The sequence below is a fragment of the Triticum aestivum genome, chromosome 4B (genome assembly GCF_018294505.1).
Source record: "Triticum aestivum cultivar Chinese Spring chromosome 4B, IWGSC CS RefSeq v2.1, whole genome shotgun sequence".
Classification (NCBI taxonomy): Eukaryota; Viridiplantae; Streptophyta; class Magnoliopsida; order Poales; family Poaceae; genus Triticum; species Triticum aestivum.
In genome coordinates this window covers 108305975-108326808 of record NC_057804.1, presented here as the reverse complement: position 1 = coordinate 108326808, position 20834 = coordinate 108305975, and positions in this window count along the sequence as shown.

The window sequence follows — 20834 nt, the reverse complement described above, 5'->3', positions numbered from 1 at the left end:
TGTGTAAAACGTTTGGAGCAAAAGCACATTTATGTGAATTTACAAAATTCCAGAACCGGGTACAAAAGTTTATGTTTTTCAATAGGATCAAATCAACTATCACCCAAACCATCCTAAAGGCATTACTTGGCACAAACACTAATTAAAACATAAAATACACAATCATAATAGAAGCATAATTGTGCAAACACACAAGAGTAGAAATAAAAAGTGAAAATTTTATTTTATTCATTTGGTTGCCTCCGAACAAGCGCTACTATTTTATGCCCCTAGCTAGGCATAGTGCATGGATTCAAGTATTGTCATCTTTAGTTTTTGCTCCATAGGTTGCCCTCATGATTGATTCATATGGTGGATTAATTATATTTCTAAGTGTTCGATACCTATTTTTAACGGAAACTGAAATTTAATGTTCCCTTCTTTCGTATCAATCACGGCATCTATAGTTCATAAAAACGGTCTACCAAGTATTCTGGGACAAGACGGATTGCAACCAATATTAAGTACAATAAAATCTATGGGCACATAATTCCTATTTGCAAGAATAAGAACATCAGTAATTCTTCCCAAAGGCTTTTTAATAGTAGAATCCGCCAAGTGCAAATTAAGAGAACATTCTTCCAATGGTAAAACCTAGCACATCACATAGAAATTTTGGAATTGTGGAAACACTAGCACCCAAATCACGCAAAGCATTGCACTCATAATTTTTGATATTGAATTTAATGGTTGGTTCCCATTCATCATATAATTTTCTACGAATTGAAATTTCTAATTCTAGGTTTTCTTCTAAGACTTTCATCATTGCTTCAACGATATGTTTAGTAAAAGCTTTATTTTGTTCGTAGGAATTGGGTCAATTTATCATGGATTATATTGGATATAGGGTTCCGACAAAACCCTTAAGGTTCAAACTCTAGGGTGCGCAAGAAGATCTCCTCCTACCAATTCGCGCCCCCAGCCTTGCTGCGATCCCTAAACTAGATCGATGAACTCACAGCACAAGAGACACGAGATTTATACTAGTTCAGGCCACCGTTGTGGTGTAATACCCTAATCCAGTGTGTGGTGTGGTGGTTTGCCTCTTGGGATGATGATGAACAGCACAAGGGAAGAACAACCTCGCAAGGCAAGGTGTCCTTGTCTATGGGAGTGAGTCGGAAGGAGATCTGGTCCCTTCCTACGATGTTGGCTAGCCCTGTTTATAGAGGCCCTGGTCCTCTTCCCAAATATTGAGCGGGAAGGGATCCAACAACGACCATTTTGAAAGGGGACAACTAGTACAAGTTATCCTGACTAAAGGTGGTCTTCGCCTGTCAAAGACTGGGGATGACGTCGTCTTGGGCTCCACGGTGACCTCCATCCTGCTGGCCTGCTGGTCTTGGTCTCGTGCCCCGATATGGAAACCTTTGCCTGATGCCTCGGTACCCCGTGCCCACGCTTGCCCCTCGCGAAGGTCTTGAGTGCTTTGGTTGATGAAGATTGGCCGCACCGGGCCACCGATTGAGCCACGCTGCGGGACGCAGGCAGGCAAGTCTGGGGACCCCCGTTCCCAGAACGCCAACAGTAGCCCCCGGGCCCAAGGCACGCTTGGACTTGGCTTAGCAGCGAAGCCACAGGACAAGTGCGGAGCGTCGTGAGCCCCAACAGCCTGCGGCCTTGGTTGCCACGTGGCAACTTGATTGGACGTGGGCGTCTCCGCTTCCCCACGCTGCCTCGGCAACTGCCCGATTTGACGAGTTGCTGCTGCATGCAAAGAAAAGAGTCATCATTACCTGCGATCATGGAGGTCGACGGTTGGCCTCCCTTGGGATATAAATGAGGAGGGGTGAGAGCCCCCGATGCCTATCTCTTCTTGCTCCGTCTGCTTCTCCTCCCTTGCTCCATCTCTACCCTTGACGCCGATGGCGCCGATACGCAGATTCTCGGCCAAAGAGAAGGGGAAGGCTCCCCGGGAGGGACCTAATCCGCTCCTGCCGAAGAAACGGCCAATCTCATGCCGCCTCGACGAGTTTGCGAGGCCGGAGATGACGAGGCCTTCGTGCGAGTGGCCACCTCCTGGGTTCCTGCTACCCCTGCACACCCAAATCAGGGGCTCTAGAGAACGGGAGGGCGCGCAACGCCACCCGCGCCACAGGCGAGGCTGACGGGTTGGGGCAGCGCGCGCTGCCGCTCCTGGAGTCCACGCCGCTGACTCCTCTCGCGAGCTTGTGTTGCACGCGGCGATGCCTCCAAGCACATGGATCCATTTCCCCTCGTTCTTCGCCATCGAGATGCCGCCGAGGAGGCCTCTCAAACTTTGGTTGCAGCACGCCGACTGTGGCGCCCCGGCGACCGGGGCAGAGGTTGAAGTCGTTGCCCCGGGCAAGGTCTATATGACTCGAGGCTGGGGAGAGGTCGCCCGGGTCTGCCGAACGGGCGGCACCCTCATAATTCATTTTAAATGTGATGGTGCCTCCTTGTTTATCTTCAAGGTATTCGATGCAGAAGGCCGCCGCCTAGAGTGCTGCCCTAGAGGAGGTTGTCAGGACATCAACACGGCTGGGGCTAGGCCTGCCGCTCGCTTCCCCAACAGCTCCTCTAGCGGTAGCAGTGACGCTTGGAGTCCAACGACTCTCCTCAGCTCTTCGTGACTCCGGAGACAAGCGACGACAGCTACGTTCCCCCGAGCTCGCGCCGTGCGTGGAGCAAGGCGACAGCGTCATGCCATCGCCGCAGCTGATCTGGATGGGGTTGGCACCGGCCGCCCGTGGCCCACTGTTGATGATGGCGTCGGCCATGGAGGCGTGGGTAGTTTGGGCTCCTTAGGATTTTTCATCCTTTGTTCCGTGCGAGGAATCGAGAAAACACCCCGCGGGGGCATGTAAAGGGTCTACGATGTATTTTGTTGATGTGATCCTTATTGCAGCATTGTGTGAATGCTTGTCCTGTCCCGGCTCGGTTCCCCCTTTCTATCCTCGCGAAGGCTTAGCACTCTAGACTGACAGGTCCCAGTCCCCAGGCAGGCTACAGTCGTCGCTGGTATGCCCGATCACGATGCCGTGGTCAAGGCCAGGGGGTGAGGGCTAGAGAGCCCGTAAGAGATCCAGAGCTGCGATGCTCAGGAGCCCCCCTTTTAACGCACAAGCGGATTGCGTGGGAAAGGGAGAGAGAGCCCATGGCGCCGCCCGCTGAAATCATTAGGAAGTTCCTGCAAATCGGGATGAGAGGAACACGGGTTGCCATTACGATTGCCGGCCGGCCATTGGTTGTTCTGAGCGAGAGGTGAGGGCACCGAGGGCCTGGTGAGGTGATGCTTGCGGGGCTGCCACGGGCTAGAGCTCGACCACCTAGATTTGTCGGTGTTGCAGGGACGTACCCATGCGCAAGCACCGTGCCAGCATGAGCGACTCCCATGGAAGATATCAATCGAGCAGGCGATTATCTTAGGCAAGTTAGGCATGCAAGGCAAATCATCTTAGGTAAATGCAAGTGGGATACATGCCACTGGGTCAGTGATACGTCTCCAACGTATCTACTTTTCCAAACACTTTTGCCCTTGTTTTGGACTCTAGCTTGCATGATTTGAATGAAACTAACCCGGTCTGACGCTGTTTTTAGCAGAATTGCCAGGATGTTGTTTATTGTGCAGAAAAAAAAAAGTTCTCGGAATGACCTAAAAATCCACGGAGATAACTTTTGGAAAATATAAAAAATACTAGCAAAAGATGAAGACTAGGGGGCCCACACCCTGTCCACAAGGGTGGGGGCACGCCCTCCCCCTGGGCGCGCCCCCTATCTCGTGGGCCCCCTGGAGCTTCGCTGACCTCAACTCCAACTCTATATATTTTGTTTCGCGGAGAGAAAAATCAGAGAGAAAGTTTCATCACGTTTTACGATATGGAGCCGCCGCCAAGCCCTAATCTTTCTCGGGAGGGCTGATCTGGAGTCCCTTCAGGGCTCCAGAGAGGGGGATTCGTCGCAGTCGTCATCATCAACCATCCTCCATCACCAATTTCATGATGCTCACCGCCGTGCGTGAGTAATTCCATCGTAGGCTTGCTGGACGGTGATGGGTTGGATGAGATTTACCATGTAATCAAGTTAGATTTGTTAGGGTTTGATCCCTAGTATCCACTATGTTCTGAGATTGATGTTGCTATGACTTTGCTATGCTTAATGCTTGTCACTAGGGCCCGAGTGCCATGATTTCAGATCTGAACCTATTATGTTTTCATGAATATATGTGAGTTTTGATCCTATCTTGCAAGTCTATAGTCGCCTATTATATGTTATGATCCGACAACCCTGAAGTGACAATAATCGGGATACTTCTCGGTGATGACCGCAGTTTGAGGAGTTCATGTATTCACTATGTGCTAATGCTTTGTTCTGGTTCTCTATTAGAAGGAGGCCTTAATATCCCTTAGTTTCCACTAGGACCCCGCTGCCATGGGAGGGTAGGACAAAAGATGTCATGCAAGTTCTTTTCCATAAGCACATATGACTATATTCGGAATACATGCCTACATTACATTGATGAACTGGAGCTAGTTCTGTGTCACCCTATGTTATAGCTATTACATGAGGAATCGCATCCGACATAATTATCCATCACTGATCCAATGCCTACGAGCTTTTCACATATTGTGCTTCACTTATTTACTTTTCCGTTGCTACTGTTACAATTACTACAAAACTATTATCTTTACTTTTGCCACTGTTAGCATTATTATCATACTACTTTGCTACTAAATACTTTGCTGCAGATACTAAGTTATCCAGGTGTGGTTGAATTAATAACTCAACTTTTAATACTTAAGAATATTCTTTGGCTTCCCTTGTGTCGAATCAATAAATTTGGGTTGAATACTCTACCCTCGAAAGATGTTGCGATCCCCTACACTTGTGGGTTATCAAGACTAATTTCTGGCGCTGTTGCCGGGGAGCGTAGCTCTATTCTTTGAGTCACTTGGGATTTATATCTGCTGATCACTATGAAGAACTTGAAAGATGCAAGAACCAAGATTTTTCCCTCAACTACGAGGGGAGGTAAGGAATTGCCATCTAGCTCTGCACTAGATTCTCCTTTCGTTATTAGTAAGTTTGCGACACCTAAACCTGCTACTGCTATGAATTCTGATATGTCGCATGTTATTGATGATGCCACTTCTACTATGCATGATACTCATGATGAAACTACTTCTGTGCATGATACTACTGTGCCATTAGGTGAATTTCTTGATGAACAACTTGCTAGGGTTAGAGAGAATGAAATTATTGAAGATGCTATTACTAATGATAGTGATGATGAAAGTTCTCCCCCTGATTATGAATTACCTGTTGTTCCTGAGGGTTATGTTATGAATGAGGAAGCTGCTAAAGCTATTTTTGCTTGCAAAGATAGATATGATCTTAAAAAGTTATTAGCTAAATGGAAGCAGCAGTCCCTTGATGCTAGAATGAAACCTAACCCTGCTTTTGCTACTTCACCTATCTGTGTTACTGATAAGAATTATGAATTCTCTGTTGATCCTGAAATAATTACTTTGGTTGAATGTGATCCTTTTTATGGCTATGAATCTGAAACTGTTGTGGCACATCTTACCAAGTTAAATGATATAGCCACCCTGTTTACTAATGATGAGAAGTCTCGCTATTATTATATCCTTAAGATATTTCCGTTCTCATTAAAGGGTGATGCTAAGACTTGGTTTAATTCTCTTGATCCTGGTTGTGTGCGTAGTCCCCAGGATATGATTTATTACTTCTCTGCTAAATATTTTCCTGCTCATAAGAAACAAGCTACCTTGCGGGAAATATATAATTTTGTGCAAATCAAAGAAGAGAGTCTCCCACAAGCTTGGGGAGGCTTCTCTGATTACTTAATGCTTTGCCTGATCATCCTCTTAAGAAAAATGAAATACTTGATATCTTTTATAATGGACAAACCAATGCTTCCAAGGACTACTTGGATAGTTGTGCTGGTTGTGTTTTCAGGGAAAGAACAGTCGACCAAGCTGAACTGTTATTGAATAATATGGTGACTAATGAAAATAATTGGACTCTTCCTGAGCCAATTCCTGAGGCAATTCCTGAACCAATTGAGACAACTCCTGAGCCTATTCCTAAACCCACTCCTAAGAAGAGAGGTGTTCTATTTCTCAGTCCTGAAGATATGCAAGAGGCAAAGAAATCAATGAAAGAAAAAGGTATTAAAGATGAAGATGTTAAGAATTTACCTCCTATTGAAGAAATACATGGCCTTAATATACCGCCTGTTGAAGAAACACATTGTCTTGATAACCCGACACACGTAGTAAAGGTAAATTCTCTCTATAGATATGATTAAGTTGAAATTCCGTCTACTAAATTTCATAGCCCATGCTTAGATGAATTTGATGACTTTATGGCTAAACAAGAAAGTTTTAATGCTTATGTTGGTAGAGAATTAAAGAATAATGCTTTCGAGATAGGACGCTTGAGTGATTATATGGCTAGAGTTAAAGGTGAACTTAAACTCACTAGCAAATATGCTTCTATGGTTACCACTCAAGCTGAGCGAGTACTTAAAGCTCAAAGTGATTTGCTCGATGAATTAAATAATAAACATGATTTTGCTATTAGAGTGGCTACTAGAACTGGTAGAATGACTCAGGAACCTTTGTATCCTGAAGGCCACCCTAAGAGAATCGAGCAGGATTCTCAAAGAAATAATTTAGAGGCACCTAGTTCTTCCAAAAAGAAGAAAAAGAAAAATGATAGGACTTTGCATGCTTCTAATGAACCTGTTGTAGACACACCTGAGAATCCCAATGATACTTCTATTTCTGATGTTGAAACACAATCAGGTGATGAACATGAACCTACTGATAATGTCTATGATAATGTTCATGTTGATGCTCAACCTAGCAATAACAATGAAGTAGAGATTGAACCTGTTGTTGATCTTGATAACACACAATCAAAGAATCAACGTTATGATAAGAGAGATTTTGTTGCTAGGAAGCACGGTAGGGAAAGAGAACCATGGGTTCAGAAACCAATGCCCTTTCCTCCTAAACCATCCAAGACAAAGGATGATGAGGATTTTGACCGCTTTGCTGAAATGATTAGACCTATCTTTTTACGTATGCGCTTAACTGATATGCTTAAATTAAATCCTTATGCTAAGTATATGAAGGATATCATTACAAATAAAAGAAAGATACCGGAAGCTGAAATTTCCACCATGCTTGCTAATTACACTTTTAAGGGTGGAATACCAAAGAAACATGGAGATCCAGGGGTACCAACCGTACCATGCTCCATTAAAAGAAACTATGTTAAAACTGCTTTATGTGATCTTGGAGCCGGTGTTAGTGTTATGCCTCTCTCTTTATATCGTAGACTTGAATTGAATAAGTTGACACCTACTGAAATATCTTTGCAAATGGCCGATAAATCAACTGCTATACCTGTCGGTATTTGTGAGGATGTGCCTATTGTTGTTGCAAATGTCACTATCTTAACGGACTTTGTTATTCTTGATATTCCCGAGGACGATAGTATGTCGATTATCCTTGGTAGACCCTTTTTGAATACTGTAGGGGTTGTTATTGATTGCAACAAAGGCAATGTCACTTTTCATGTTAATGGTAATGAGCATACGGTACACTTTCTGAGGAAACAATCTCAAGTTCATAGCATCAATTCTATTGGAAAAGTTCCAACTATTATTATTGGAGATTTTGAATTTCCTCTTCCTACTGCCAAGAAAAAATATGATACTCCTATTATTGGGGATGTTCATATCCCCGTTGAGGTAACCTAGTGTTATTCGAAATTTCTCCGGTTCCGTATTATTCGGAATGAGTTTGTTAACAAGACTTGATCACCTTGTTAGTGGATTCATTTTGATGATCATGAGATGGATGAAACTAGAAGGCACAACCTTCTGTACCCTCTTTTTACTTTCTGTTAGTTAGAATAAATAAAGCAAAAATAGTATTATCTGTCTATTTTCTGAATTACCCATGCAATAAAAAATATGCCAAAAATAAAAGTGCTCCAAATGCCCTGAAAATTTAGTAATATTTTTTATGGATTATTTGAGGATTTTGGGCACTGAAAACACTACAGGAGGGGCAAGCACCTGGCCACGAGGGTGGAGGGCGCGCCCACACCCCCTGGGCGCCCCCCCCCCGTCTCGTGGGCCCACGGTGCCCCCCTCCACTTATTCCTGCACCCACACACTCCATCTTCTTCCCAAAAAAATCCTCATCCAGCTCAAGCACGAGTTTTAGCTCGTTTTGCTGCGATTTTTGATCTCCTTGCTCAAAGCTCCATTCACAAAACTGCTTTGGGAGATTGTTGCTTGGTATGTGACTCCTCCATTGGTCAAATTAGTTTTTGTTCTAGTGCTTTATTCATTGCAAATTTTTGCTGCATAGGTGACTCTGTTCTTGAGCTTGCATGTCAAATATATGAGGTCCCAAGTAATTCTAATGCATGATATAGGCTCTAGGCACTTGTAGGAGCAGTTGCTACCAATCTTGTTTATATTTAATCACTTTTATTTTGAAGTTACTAAAAAATTTAGAAATTTTTAGAAAAAGAATATGTCTAGGAGAATGTACCAAGGTGGTTCCTCAACAAAGAGAGGACCTAGGCATGCTATGCGTGAGCAAGACGATGAGCTACCAAGGGATGCCGAAGTGTGAGCTTGTGAGTGGCCATCAGACGAGTTTATGGTCAATGCAGGCATCAAGGATGAATTTGACGCATATGTGCGTAATGCCAATCTTGAGGACTTCTTACAAGATAAGTGTCCTCAGTACTATCAATTGACTGATTCATTCGTAAGAAGGTTTAAATATAAATCTTCACGTAATTCTCAGAGTGTCCTATTTGATATTTATGATAAATCTTATACCATGGACTTAGAAGATTTTATAACTGCTTGCAAACTCCCGCGGTGGGGCAATGTTCATGAACCCCACAAATCTGAATATAAAGACTTTCTTGCTAGTATTACTGTGGGAGAATCCAGGGAAATAGCACAAGCTACCATAGGGAGCATCCATTTTCCTGCTATACATTATTTTGCTCTCTTCATTGGTAGATGCATTAACGGTAAAGATGAAGCATGTCATATGTGTGTCCCTGATATTTGTGTCCTCAAGAGTGCTGTGTTAGGTAATAAAGATTACAACTTGGGGGCAATAGTCGCACGTAGGTTGCACAATAATGGTATGTCTGGAGATTTATTTGGGGGTATTTATGCGACCCGTGTTGCTAATTATCTTGGTATATCCCCATGAGAGGAGGATATGGTGTTGCCTCCTGCTTATTTAGATTATGACGTGATGGTCAAACATCGTTTTCTTTTGAGAAATGAACAGTTTCTCCATTATCGACTAATCTTTGACAGACGTAGCTCTGTCCATGTTATTCTCCCTGCTCCTTCCCTTTTTGATTACCAGGCAAAACGAAGATATGTTGTTACCAGGGAGGAGGCAGCTGAACACGAGGGGAGAGCGGAGGAAGCTCACCAACATGCCGCATCTCAGGATGCAATTGCTGCTGCATCTCAGTACGACCCCAGTTACAACTATAGATATCAGCCAGGTTACCCTTGGCATTAGACCAACTTAGACCAAAAGCTTAAGCTTGGGGGAGTACATATTTCTCATCGACTCTACATTCATGTTCACACACTATTCTAGTCGTCGATGCTTATACTCTTTTCATTGTATTATCCATGCTAGTTTAAATTATGTTCTAGCTTTCTTCCTGTGTGTTTGATAAACCTTAAGAAAAACCAAAAAAATAGTTAGTTTACTTTCCATGCTTGTAGTAGAAATTAAAATGAAAACCCAAAAAGATTTCTCGTTCTTCTTTTACATGTTGGGAGCTTTCCCGTGTAAATAGTTTTATTTCTTTTCCTTCCTTTGGGGTCGAGAGTAGAAGACCATATTGAAAATGCTTAGTGTCTCTCATATGCATGATTGTTGATTTAACTTAGAGCCCATATTACTTTTTCTTCTTTCTTGAGTTGAATGCTTGCAGATTCCAGCTTAGTCCAATGCACGTGCACTATTATTATTATACGCATCGTTCGGTCGTGCAAGTGAAAGGCAATAATGATGATATATGATGGACTGATTGAGATGAGAAAAGCTGGTATGAACTCGACCTCTCTTGTTTTTGTAAATATGATGAGTTCATCGTTCCTGATTCAGCTTATTATGAAGTAAACATATTTGCAATGACATTTAGAGATTATAGTTGCATGTGCCATGCTTAATTAGCTATGAGTTATAATGCTTTACCTTGCGTGCCAACATGCTATTAAAATGATTGTGATGTGGTATGATGGGATGGTATCATCCTTTGAATAAATTGAGTGACTCGACTTGGCACATGTTCACACATGTAGTTGAAATAAATCAACATAGCCTTCACGATATTTATTTCATGGTGGATTATATCCTACTCATGCTTGTACTCGATGTGAATTAATTTTAATGCATGTTCATAAATGTTGTCGCTCTCTCAGTTGGTCGCTTCCCAATCTTTTGCTAGCCTTCACCTGTACTAAGCGGGAATACTGCTTGTGCATCCAAACTCCTTAAACCCCAAAGTTGTTCCATATGAGTCCACCATACCTTCCTATATGCAGTATCTACCTGTCGTTCCAAGTAAATTTGCATGTGCCAAACTCCAAACCTTCAAATGAAATTCTGTTTTGTATGCTCGAGAAGCTCATGTTTCAACTAGGGCTGCCTATATCTTCCATGCTAGGTGGGTTATTCTCAAGAGGAGTGGACTCCGCTCCTCACTCACAAGAAAGGGCTGGTAACCGGGATGCCCAGTCCCATGATCAAAAGATCAAAGCAAATCAAAATAATTAAACAAAACTCCCCCAGGGCTGTTGTTAGCTGGAGGCACTCGTAGTTTCAAGCAAGCCATGGATTGATGCTTGTTGGTGGTGGGGGAGTATAAACTTTTACCATTCTGTTTGGGAACTACCTATAATGCATGTAGTATGGAAGATATAGCCATCTCATAGTTGTTGCGTTGACAGTAAAAGTATGCCGCTCAAAATGTTATTTATCTCTATTTTAAAATCGAGCTCTGGCACCTCTACAAATCCCTGCTTCCCTCTGCGAAGGGCCTATCTATTTACTTTTATGTTGAGTCATCACCTTCTTATTAAAAAGCACCCGCTGGAGAGCACACTGTTATTTGCATGTATTACTATTGGTTTATATTGGGTATGACTTGACTGGATCTCTTTTACCATGAATTACAATGTTTAGTCAGTCCTTGATCTTTAAAGTTGCTCTGCATTTGTGTTTTGCGATCTTAGAAAGGGCTAGCGAGATACCATCTTGTTCTATCATATTATGATTGTTTTGAGAAAGTGTTGTCATCTGAGTTTTATTATTGTTGCTCGCTAGCTGATTATGCCATTGATATGAGTAAATGTGAGACCTAAGTGTTATTGTGAGTATGGTTAGTTCATAATACTTGTTGAAACTTGAATGCTGGCTTTACATATTTACAACAACAAGAGCAAATAGAGTTTGTAAAAGTTTTTCTTTATCACTTTCAGTTTATCAACTGAATTGCTTGAGGACAAGCAAAGGTTTAAGCTTGGGGGAGCTGATACGTCTCCAACGTATCTACTTTTCCAAACACTTTTGCCCTTGTTTTGGACTCTAGCTTGCATGATTTGAATGAAACTAACCCGGGCTAACGCTGTTTTCAGCAGAATTGCCATCATGTTGTTTATTGTGCAGAAAACAAAAGTTCTCGGAATGACCTGAAAATCCACGGAGATAAGTTTTGGAAAATATAAAAAATACTGGCAAAGGATGAAGACCAGGGGCCCCACACCCTGTCCACGAGGGTCGGGGGCGCGCCCTCCCCCATGGGCGTGCCCCCCTATCTCGTGGCCCCCCTGGAGCTCCACCGACCTCAACTCCAACTCTATATATTCTGTTTCGCGAAGAAACAAATCAGAGAGAAAGTTTCATCGTGTTTTATGATACGGAGCCGCCACCAAGCCCTAATCTCTCTCGGGAGGGATGATTTGGAGTCCGTTCGGGACTCCGGAGAGGGGGATTCGTCGCCTCCGTCATCATCAACCATCCTCCATCACTAATTTCATGATGCTCACCGCCGTGCGTGAGTAATTCCATCATAGGCTTGCTGGACGGTGATGGGTTGGATGAGATTTCCCATGTAATCAAGTTAGATTTGTTAGGGTTTGATCCCTAGTATCCACTATGTTCTGAGATTGATGTTGCTATGACTTTGCTATGCTTAATGCTTGTCACTAGGGCCCGACTGCCATGATTTCAGATCTGAACCTATTATGTTTTCATGAATATATGTGAGTTCTTGATCCTATCTTGCAAGTCTATAGTCGCCCATTATGTGTTATGATCCGACAACCCCGAAGTGACAATAATCGGGATACTTCTCGGTGATGAACGTAGTTTGAGTAGTTCATGTATTCACTATGTGCTAATGCTTTGTTCCGGTTCTCTATTAAAAGGAGGCCTTAATATCCCTTAGTTTCCACTGGGACCCCGCTGCCATGGGAGGGTAGGACAAAAGATGTCATGCAAGTTCTTTTCCATAAGCACGTATGACTATATTCAGAATACATGCCTACATTACATTGATCAACTGGAGCTAGTTCTGTGTCACCCTATGTTATAGCTATTACATGAGGAATCGCATCCGACATAATTATCCATCACTGATCCAATGCCTACGAGCTTTTCACATATTGTGCTTCGCTTATTTACTTTTCCGTTGCTACTGTTACAGTTACTACAAAACTATTATCTTTACTTTTGCCACTATTACCATTATTATCATACTACTTTGCTACTAAATACTTTGCTGCAGATACTAAGTTAACCAGGTGTGGTTGAATTGACAACTCAACTGCTAATACTTAAGAATATTCTTTGGCTCCCCTTGTGTCGAATCAATAATTTTGGGTTGAATACTCTACCCTCGAAAGCTTTTGCGATCCCCTACACTTGTGGGTTATCAGTCAGGCCCGAGCGGCTTGGGGATGATGCAACCCGAGGGGCACCCCTAGCAAAGTAGATTGAAGACATAAGGAAAAGATACATGCCGTAGGGACAAACCCTCGCGACTTGGGAATGATGTATCCCTGAGGGCACTCCCAGCTGAAATGAACTTGGAAGATGACACCTGGTACCGTTGTAGGGGGGGTGTTGGAGTAGCTGAAGATACTGCTAAAGGCGCATGGTGAAGAGACCGACCCTCACAAGCCACTGAAGCCCGAAGCCTCGGGAGGCTTTGCGGGTCCAGGTGGCCCCTCAAGGACCGTCTCCATCTCCGCAAGGACCGCGTGATGTCTGGCCTCCTGTGCCGCCAGAATGCTCTGCAGGTGACGCTGGTGGACAGCAGCCGTGTTCGGCAGGCCGAAAGGCATGCAAATGTAGCTGTGTGGTGGACCCTCGCAACGTCCCACGCGCGAAGGCCAGAGACGCTCCTGAGACGCGGCTCGGTTGAGCCCTGGGACGTCGATGCAGACGCGCAGCCCACCATCCTCGCCTGGATGGAGGGCCACGCCGGGCAAGTGGCGATCGCCGCGCATGGCTGTTGCTTCCTGAAGCTCCTGAGTGACCTTGGTGATGAACTCCTGAAAGTTGGGCTCTCCACGTCCTGAGACCTCCTGAGGGAAACGTGCTCCGAAGCACGCCTCCAAGTGGTGCCTAAGCGCCTCCCTCATGATTTTGGCAAAGTCTGAGGCCCTCCAGAAGAGAGCCCCCGAGCCCTGCCCGAGGAGGGCGCCGAGCGCGTCTTCTTATGCGATGGAAGGAGGTGCCCCTTGAGCGGGCGTTGATCCTGATGCGGCGCCTCCTGAGATGCCAACCTCCCGAAGCCTGGAGCTGAGCGGTGTCTTCTTCTTCTTGGGGACTACCCCAGGGGGATCCTCGCCCCTGCTGTCTGGGTCCTCGATCGATGCAGCTTGGAAGGCGCGCTCGAGGGAGCACACCGCATCTATTTCTTCATAGGGGACCGTGATGATTCCGCCGCTTCCTGGCATCTTGAGGACACTGTAGCCATAGTGGGTCACCACCATGAACTTGGTCAGGGTTGGATACCCGAGGATGGCATTGTACGGCAGGCGGATGTGAGTGACGTCAAAGTCAATGAGCTTGGTGCGGTAGTTGTCACGCTGGCCGAAGGTGACAAGGAGGCAGACCTGCCCTATCAGAGTGGTGGAACCATCGGTGACTCCTGAGAAAGGCTTGGTTGGCTGGAGCTGATCATATGGCATGAGGATTGTCGAACATCTCGACAGACAGAACGTTGAGCCCTGCGCTGCCATCGATGAGGGTCCTGGTGACTTGCACGTTGCTGATGACTAGGGAGCAAAGCATTGGGAGGACGCCAGCAGTAGCTGCACACTTGAGTTGGTCTGCTGAACTGAAGGTGATGGCGCACTTGGAACACCTAAGAGGGCGCGTGGCTTTGAGCTTGGGGAGGACTGCGTTCACCTCATGACCAAACTGCTTGAAGATGCGCTGAGAGGCTGGGGCCTGAGCTCGGCCCAAGATGCAAGCGATGGCATGTGGTTCCTGGAAGCCCCCATCCCCCTCGTCCTGATCATGGTCGTCATTCCTCGTTGGTGGTGGCAGAGGAGGAAGGCCTGCATTGCCCTGCGGGCGGTCCTCGCGAGGGTGATCCCTCCAGGCTCCCTCGCGAGGCTGGTCCTGCCAGCGATCCTCATGAGGTCGGCCAGCCACTCCTAGCGAGGGCCATGGTCGTCCCATCATCCTCCGCCTCGTCCTCCTCCTCGGCCGTAGCCCCGGTCGTTGCGCTCGGGGCGTCGACCGAAGCGTCCTTCCCGAACGGCCCTGAGCTCTTGGCATTCATTGGTGTTGTGTGTTGGAAATATGCCCTAGAGGCAATAATAAAAGTATTATTATATTTCATTGTTCATGATAATTGTCTTTTATTCATGCTATAACTGTATTATCCGGAAATCGTAATACACGTGTGAATACTTAGACCACACTATGTCCCTGGTAAGCCTCTAGTTGACCAGCTCGTTGTGATCAACAGATAGTCATGGTTTCCTGACTATGGACATTGGATGTCGTTGATAACGGGATCACATCATTAGGAGAATGATGTGATGGACAAGACCCAATCCTAAGCATAGCATAAAAGATCGTGTAGTTCGTTTTGCTAGAGCTTTGCAAGTGTCAAGTATCTCTTCCTTCGACCATGAGATCGTGTAACTCCCGGATACCGTAAGAGTGCCTTGGGTGTATCAAACGTCACAACGTAACTGGGTGACTATAAAGGTGCATTACAGGTATCTCCGAAAGTAGCTGTTGGGTTGACACGGATCGAGACTGGGATTTGTCACTCCGTATGACGGAGAGGTATCTCTGGGCCCACTCGGTAATGCATCATCATATTGAGCTCAATGTGACCAAGGTGTTGGACACGGGATCATGCATTACGGTACGAGTAAAGTGACTTGCCGGTAACGAGACTGAACAAGGTATTGGGATACCGACGATCGAGTCTCGGGCAAGTAACGTACCGATTGACAAAGGGAATTGCATACAGGGTTTGATCGAATCCTCGACATAGTGGTTCATCCGATGACAACATCGAGGAGCATGTGGGAGCCATCATGGGTATCCAGATCCCGCTGATGGTTATTGACTGAGAGCGTCTCGGTCATGTCTGCATGTCTCCCGAACCCGTAGGGTCTACACACTTAAGGTTCGGTGACGCTAGGGTTATGAAGATATGTATATGCAGAAACCCGAATGTTGTTCGGAGTCCCGGATGAGATCCCGGACGTCACGAGGAGTTCCGGAATGGTCCGGAGGTAAAGAATTATATATAGGAAGTGCTATTTCGGGCATCGGGACAAGTTTCGGGGTTATCGGTATTGTACCGGGACCACCGGAAGGGTCCCGGGGGTCCACCGGGTGGGGCCACCTGTCCCGGGGGGCCACATGGGCTGTAGGGGGTGCGCCTTGGCCATCATGGGCCAAGGGCACCAGCCCCTATAGGCCCATGCGCCTAGGGTTTCCCCCTAGGAGGAGTCCTAGTGGTGGAAGGCACCCCTAGGTGCCTTGGGGGGGAGGGAAACCTCCCCTAGGCCGCCGCCCCCCCTAGTAGATCTCATCTACTAGGGCCGGCGCCCCCCTGGCACCCCTATATATAGTGGGGGAGAGGAGGGACTCTACACACCAGCCCCTGGTGCCTCCACCTCCCCCCGTTACGTCTCTCCCTCGTAGTCTCGGCGAAGCCCTGCTGCTGTGACGCCCTGCATCCACCACCACGCCGTCGTGCTGCTGGATCTTCATCAACCTCTCCTTCCCCCTTGCTGGATCAAGAAGGAGGAGACGTCTCCCGTCCCGTACGTGTGTTGAACGCGGAGGTGCCGTCCGTTCGGCGCTGGTCATCGGTGATTTGGATCACGTCGAGTACGACTACATCATCACCTTGCAAGCTTCCGCACGCGATCTACAAGTGGTATGTAGATGCAAACTCTCTCCCTAGACTCGTTGCTTAGATGAACTCATAGATGGATCTTGGTGAAACCGTAGGAAAAATTTTAATTTTCTGCAACGTTCCCCAACAGTGGCATCATGAGCTAGGTCTATGCGTAGTTCTCTTTGCACGAGTAGAACACAACTTTGTTGTGGGCGTGGATTTTGTCATCTTACTTGCCTCTACTAGTCTTTTCTTGCTCAACGGTATTGTGGGATGAAGCGGCCCGGACCAACCTTACACGTACTCTTACGTGAGACCGGTTCCACCGACTGACATGCACAAGTTGCATAAGGTGGCTGGCGGGTGTCTGTCTCTCCCACCTTAGTTGGAGCGGAATCGATGAACAGGGCCCTTATGAAGGGTAAATAGAAGTTGACAAAATCACGTTGTGGTGATTCGTAGGTAAGAAAACGTTCTTGCTAGAACCCAATTGCAGCCACGTAAAAGATGCAACAACAATTAGAGGACGTCTAACTTGTTTTTGCAGCGATTGATCATGTGATGTGATATGGCCAGAAGTTGTGATGAATGATGAATTGTGATGTATGAGATCATGTTCTTTGTAATAGGATTCACGACTTGCATGTCGATGAGTATGACAACCGGCAGGAGCCATAGGAGTTGTCATTATTTTTTGTATGACCTGCGTGTCATTGAATAACGTCATGTAAACTACTTTACTTTATTGCTAAACGTTAGTCATAGAAGTAGAAGTAGTCGTTGGCGTGACAACTTCATGAAGACACGATGATGGAGATCATGATGATGGAGATCATGGTGTCAAGCCGGTGACAAGATGATCATGGAGCCCCGAAGATGAAGATCAATGGAGCTATATGATATTGGCCATATCATGTCACAACTATATAATTGCATGTGATGTTTATTATGTATTATGCATCTTGTTTACTTAGGACGACGGTAGTAAATAAGATGATCCCTTATAAAATTTCAAGAAGTGTTCTCCCCTAACTGTGCACCGTTGCTACAGTTCGTCGTTTCTAAGCACCACGTGATGATCGGGTGTGATGGATTCTTACGTTCACATACAACGGGTGTAAGACAGTTTTACACAGCGAAAACACTTAGGGTTAACTTGACGAGCCTAGCATGTGCAGACATGGCCTCGGAACACGGAGACCGAAAGGTCGAACACGAGTCGTATGGAAGATACGATCAACATGAAAATGTTCACCGACGATGACTAGTCCGTCTCACGTGATGATCGGACACGGGCTAGTCGACTCGGATCGTGTAACACTTAGATGACTAAAGGGATGTCTAATCTAAGTGGGAGTTCATAATTTGATTAGAACTTTATTATCATGAACTTAGTCTAAAACCTTTGCAAATATGTCTTGTAGATCAATGGCCAACGCTAATGTCAACATGAACTTCAACGCGTTCCTAGAGAAAACCAAGCTGAAAGATGATGGCAGCAACTATACGGACTGGGTCCGGAACCTGAGGATCATCCTCATAGCTGCCAGGAAACAATATGTCCTAGAAGGACCGCTAGGTGACGCTCCCGTCCCAGAGAACCAAGACATTATGAATGCTTGGCAGTCTCGCGCTGATGATTACTCCCTCGTTCAGTGCGGCATGCTTTACAGCTTAGAACCGGGGCTCCAAAAGCGTTTTGAGCATCACGGAGCATATGAGATGTTCGAAGAGCTGAAACTAGTTTTTCAAGCTCATGCCCGGGTCGAGAGATATGATGTCTCCGACAAGTTCTACAGTTGTAAGATGGAGGAGAACAGTTCTGTCAGTGAGCACATCCTGAAGATGTCTGGGTTGCACAACCGTATGACCCAGCTGAACATTAACCTCCCAGATGAGGCGGTCATTGACAGAATCCTCCAGTCGCTCCCACCAAGCTACAAGAGCTTTGTGATGAACTACAACATGCAGGGAATGGAAAAGACCATTCCTGAAGTGTTCTCGATGCTGAAGTCAGCAGAGGCTGAAATCAAGAAAGAACATCAAGTGTTGATGGTCAATAAGACCACTAAGTTCAAGAAGGGCAAGGGTAAGAAGAACTTCAAGAAGGACGGCAAAGATGTTGCCGCGCCTGGTAAGCCAGTTACCGGGAAGAAGTCAAAGAATGGACCCAAGCCTGAGACTGAGTGCTTTTATTGCAAGGGGAAGGGTCACTGGAAGCGGAACTGCCCCAAATACTTAGCGGATAAGAAGGCCGGCAACACCAAAGGTATATTTGATATACATGTGATTGATGTGTACCTTACCAGTACTCGTAGTAACTCCTGGGTATTTGATACCGGTGCCGTTGCTCATATTTGTAACTCACAGCAGGAGCTGCGGAATAAACGGAGACTGGCGAAGGACGAGGTGACGATGCGCGTCGGGAATGGTTCCAGAGTCGATGTGATCGCCGTCGGCACGCTGCCTCTACATTTACCTACGGGATTAGTTTTGAACCTTAATAATTGTTATTTAGTGCCAAGTTTGAGCATGAACATTGTATCTGGATCTCGTTTAATACGAGATGGCTACTCATTTAAGTCTGAGAATAATGGTTGTTCGATTTATATGAGAGATATGTTTTATGGTCATGCTCCGATGGTCAATGGTTTATTCTTAATGAATCTCGAGCGTAATATTACACATGTTCATAGTGTAGATGCCAAAAGATTTAAAGTTGATAACGATAGTCCCACATACTTGTGGCACTGCCGCCTTGGTCACATTGGTGTCAAGCGCATGAAGAAGCTCCATGCCGATGGACTTTTAGAGTCTCTTGATTATGAATCGTTTGACACGTGCGAACCATGCCTCTTAGGTAAAATGACCAAGACTCCGTTCTCCGGAACAATGGAGCGAGCAACCAACTTGTTGGAAATCATACATACCGATGTGTGCGGTCCAATGAGCGTTGAGGCTCGCGGAGGATATCGTTATGTTCTCACTCTCACAGATGACTTGAGTAGATATGGGTATGTCTACTTAATGAAACACAAGTCTGAGACCTTTGAAAAGTTCAAGGAATTTCAGAATGAGGTGGAGAATCAACGTGACCGAAAGATAAAATTCTTACGATCAGATCGTGGAGGAGAATACTTAAGTCACGAATTTGGTACACACTTAAAGAAATGTGGAATCGTTTCACAGCTCACGCCGCCTGGAACACCTCAGCGAAACGGTGTGTCCGAACGTCGTAATCGCACTCTATTGGATATGGTGCGGTCTATGATGTCTCTTACCGATTTACCGCTATCATTTTGGGGATACGCTCTAGAGACAGCTACATTCACTTTAAATAGGGCACCGTCTAAATCCGTTGAGACGACACCGTATGAATTATGGTTTGGAAAGAAACCTAAGCTGTCGTTTCTAAAAGTTTGGGGATGCGAAGCTTATGTCAAGAAACTTCAACCTGAAAAGCTCGAACCCAAGTCGGAAAAATGCGTATTCATAGGATACCCTAAGGAAACTGTAGGGTATACCTTCTACTTAAGATCCGAAGGCAAGATCTTTGTTGCCAAGAACGGATGCTTTCTGGAAAAAGAGTTTCTCTCGAAAGAAGTAAGTGGGAGGAAAGTAGAACTCGATGAAGTACTACCTCTTGAGCGGGATAGTGACGCAGCACAGGAAACCGTTCCTGTGATGCCCACACCAACTGAAGAGGAAAACCATGATAATGATCAAGATACTTCGGATCAAGTTACTGCTGAACTTCGTAGGTCCACAAGGACACGTTCCGCACCAGAGTGGTACGGCAACCCTGTCCTGGAAATCATGTTGTTAGACAACAATGAACCTTCGAACTATGAAGAAGCAATGGCGGGCCCGGATTCCAACAAATGGCTTGAAGCCATGAAATCCGAGATAGAATCCATGTATGAAAACAAAGTATGGACTTTGACAGACTTGCCCGATGATCGGCGAGCGATAGAAAACAAATGGATCTTTAAGAAGAAGACGGACGCGGATGGTAATGTTACCATCTATAAAGCTCGACTTGTCGCTAAGGGTTATCGACAGGTTCAAGGGATTGACTACGACGAGACATTCTCTCCCGTAGCGAAGCTAAAGTCCGTCCGAATCATGTTAGCAATTGCCGCATACTATGATTATGAGATATGGCAGATGGACGTCAAAACAGCATTCCTTAACGGGCATCTTAAGGAAGAACTGTATATGATGCAGCCGGAAGGTTTTGTCGATCCTCAGAACGCTAACAAAGTATGCAAGCTCCAGCGATCCATTTATGGACTGGTGCAAGCATCTCGGAGTTGGAACATTCGCTTTGATGAGATGATCAAAGCGTTTGG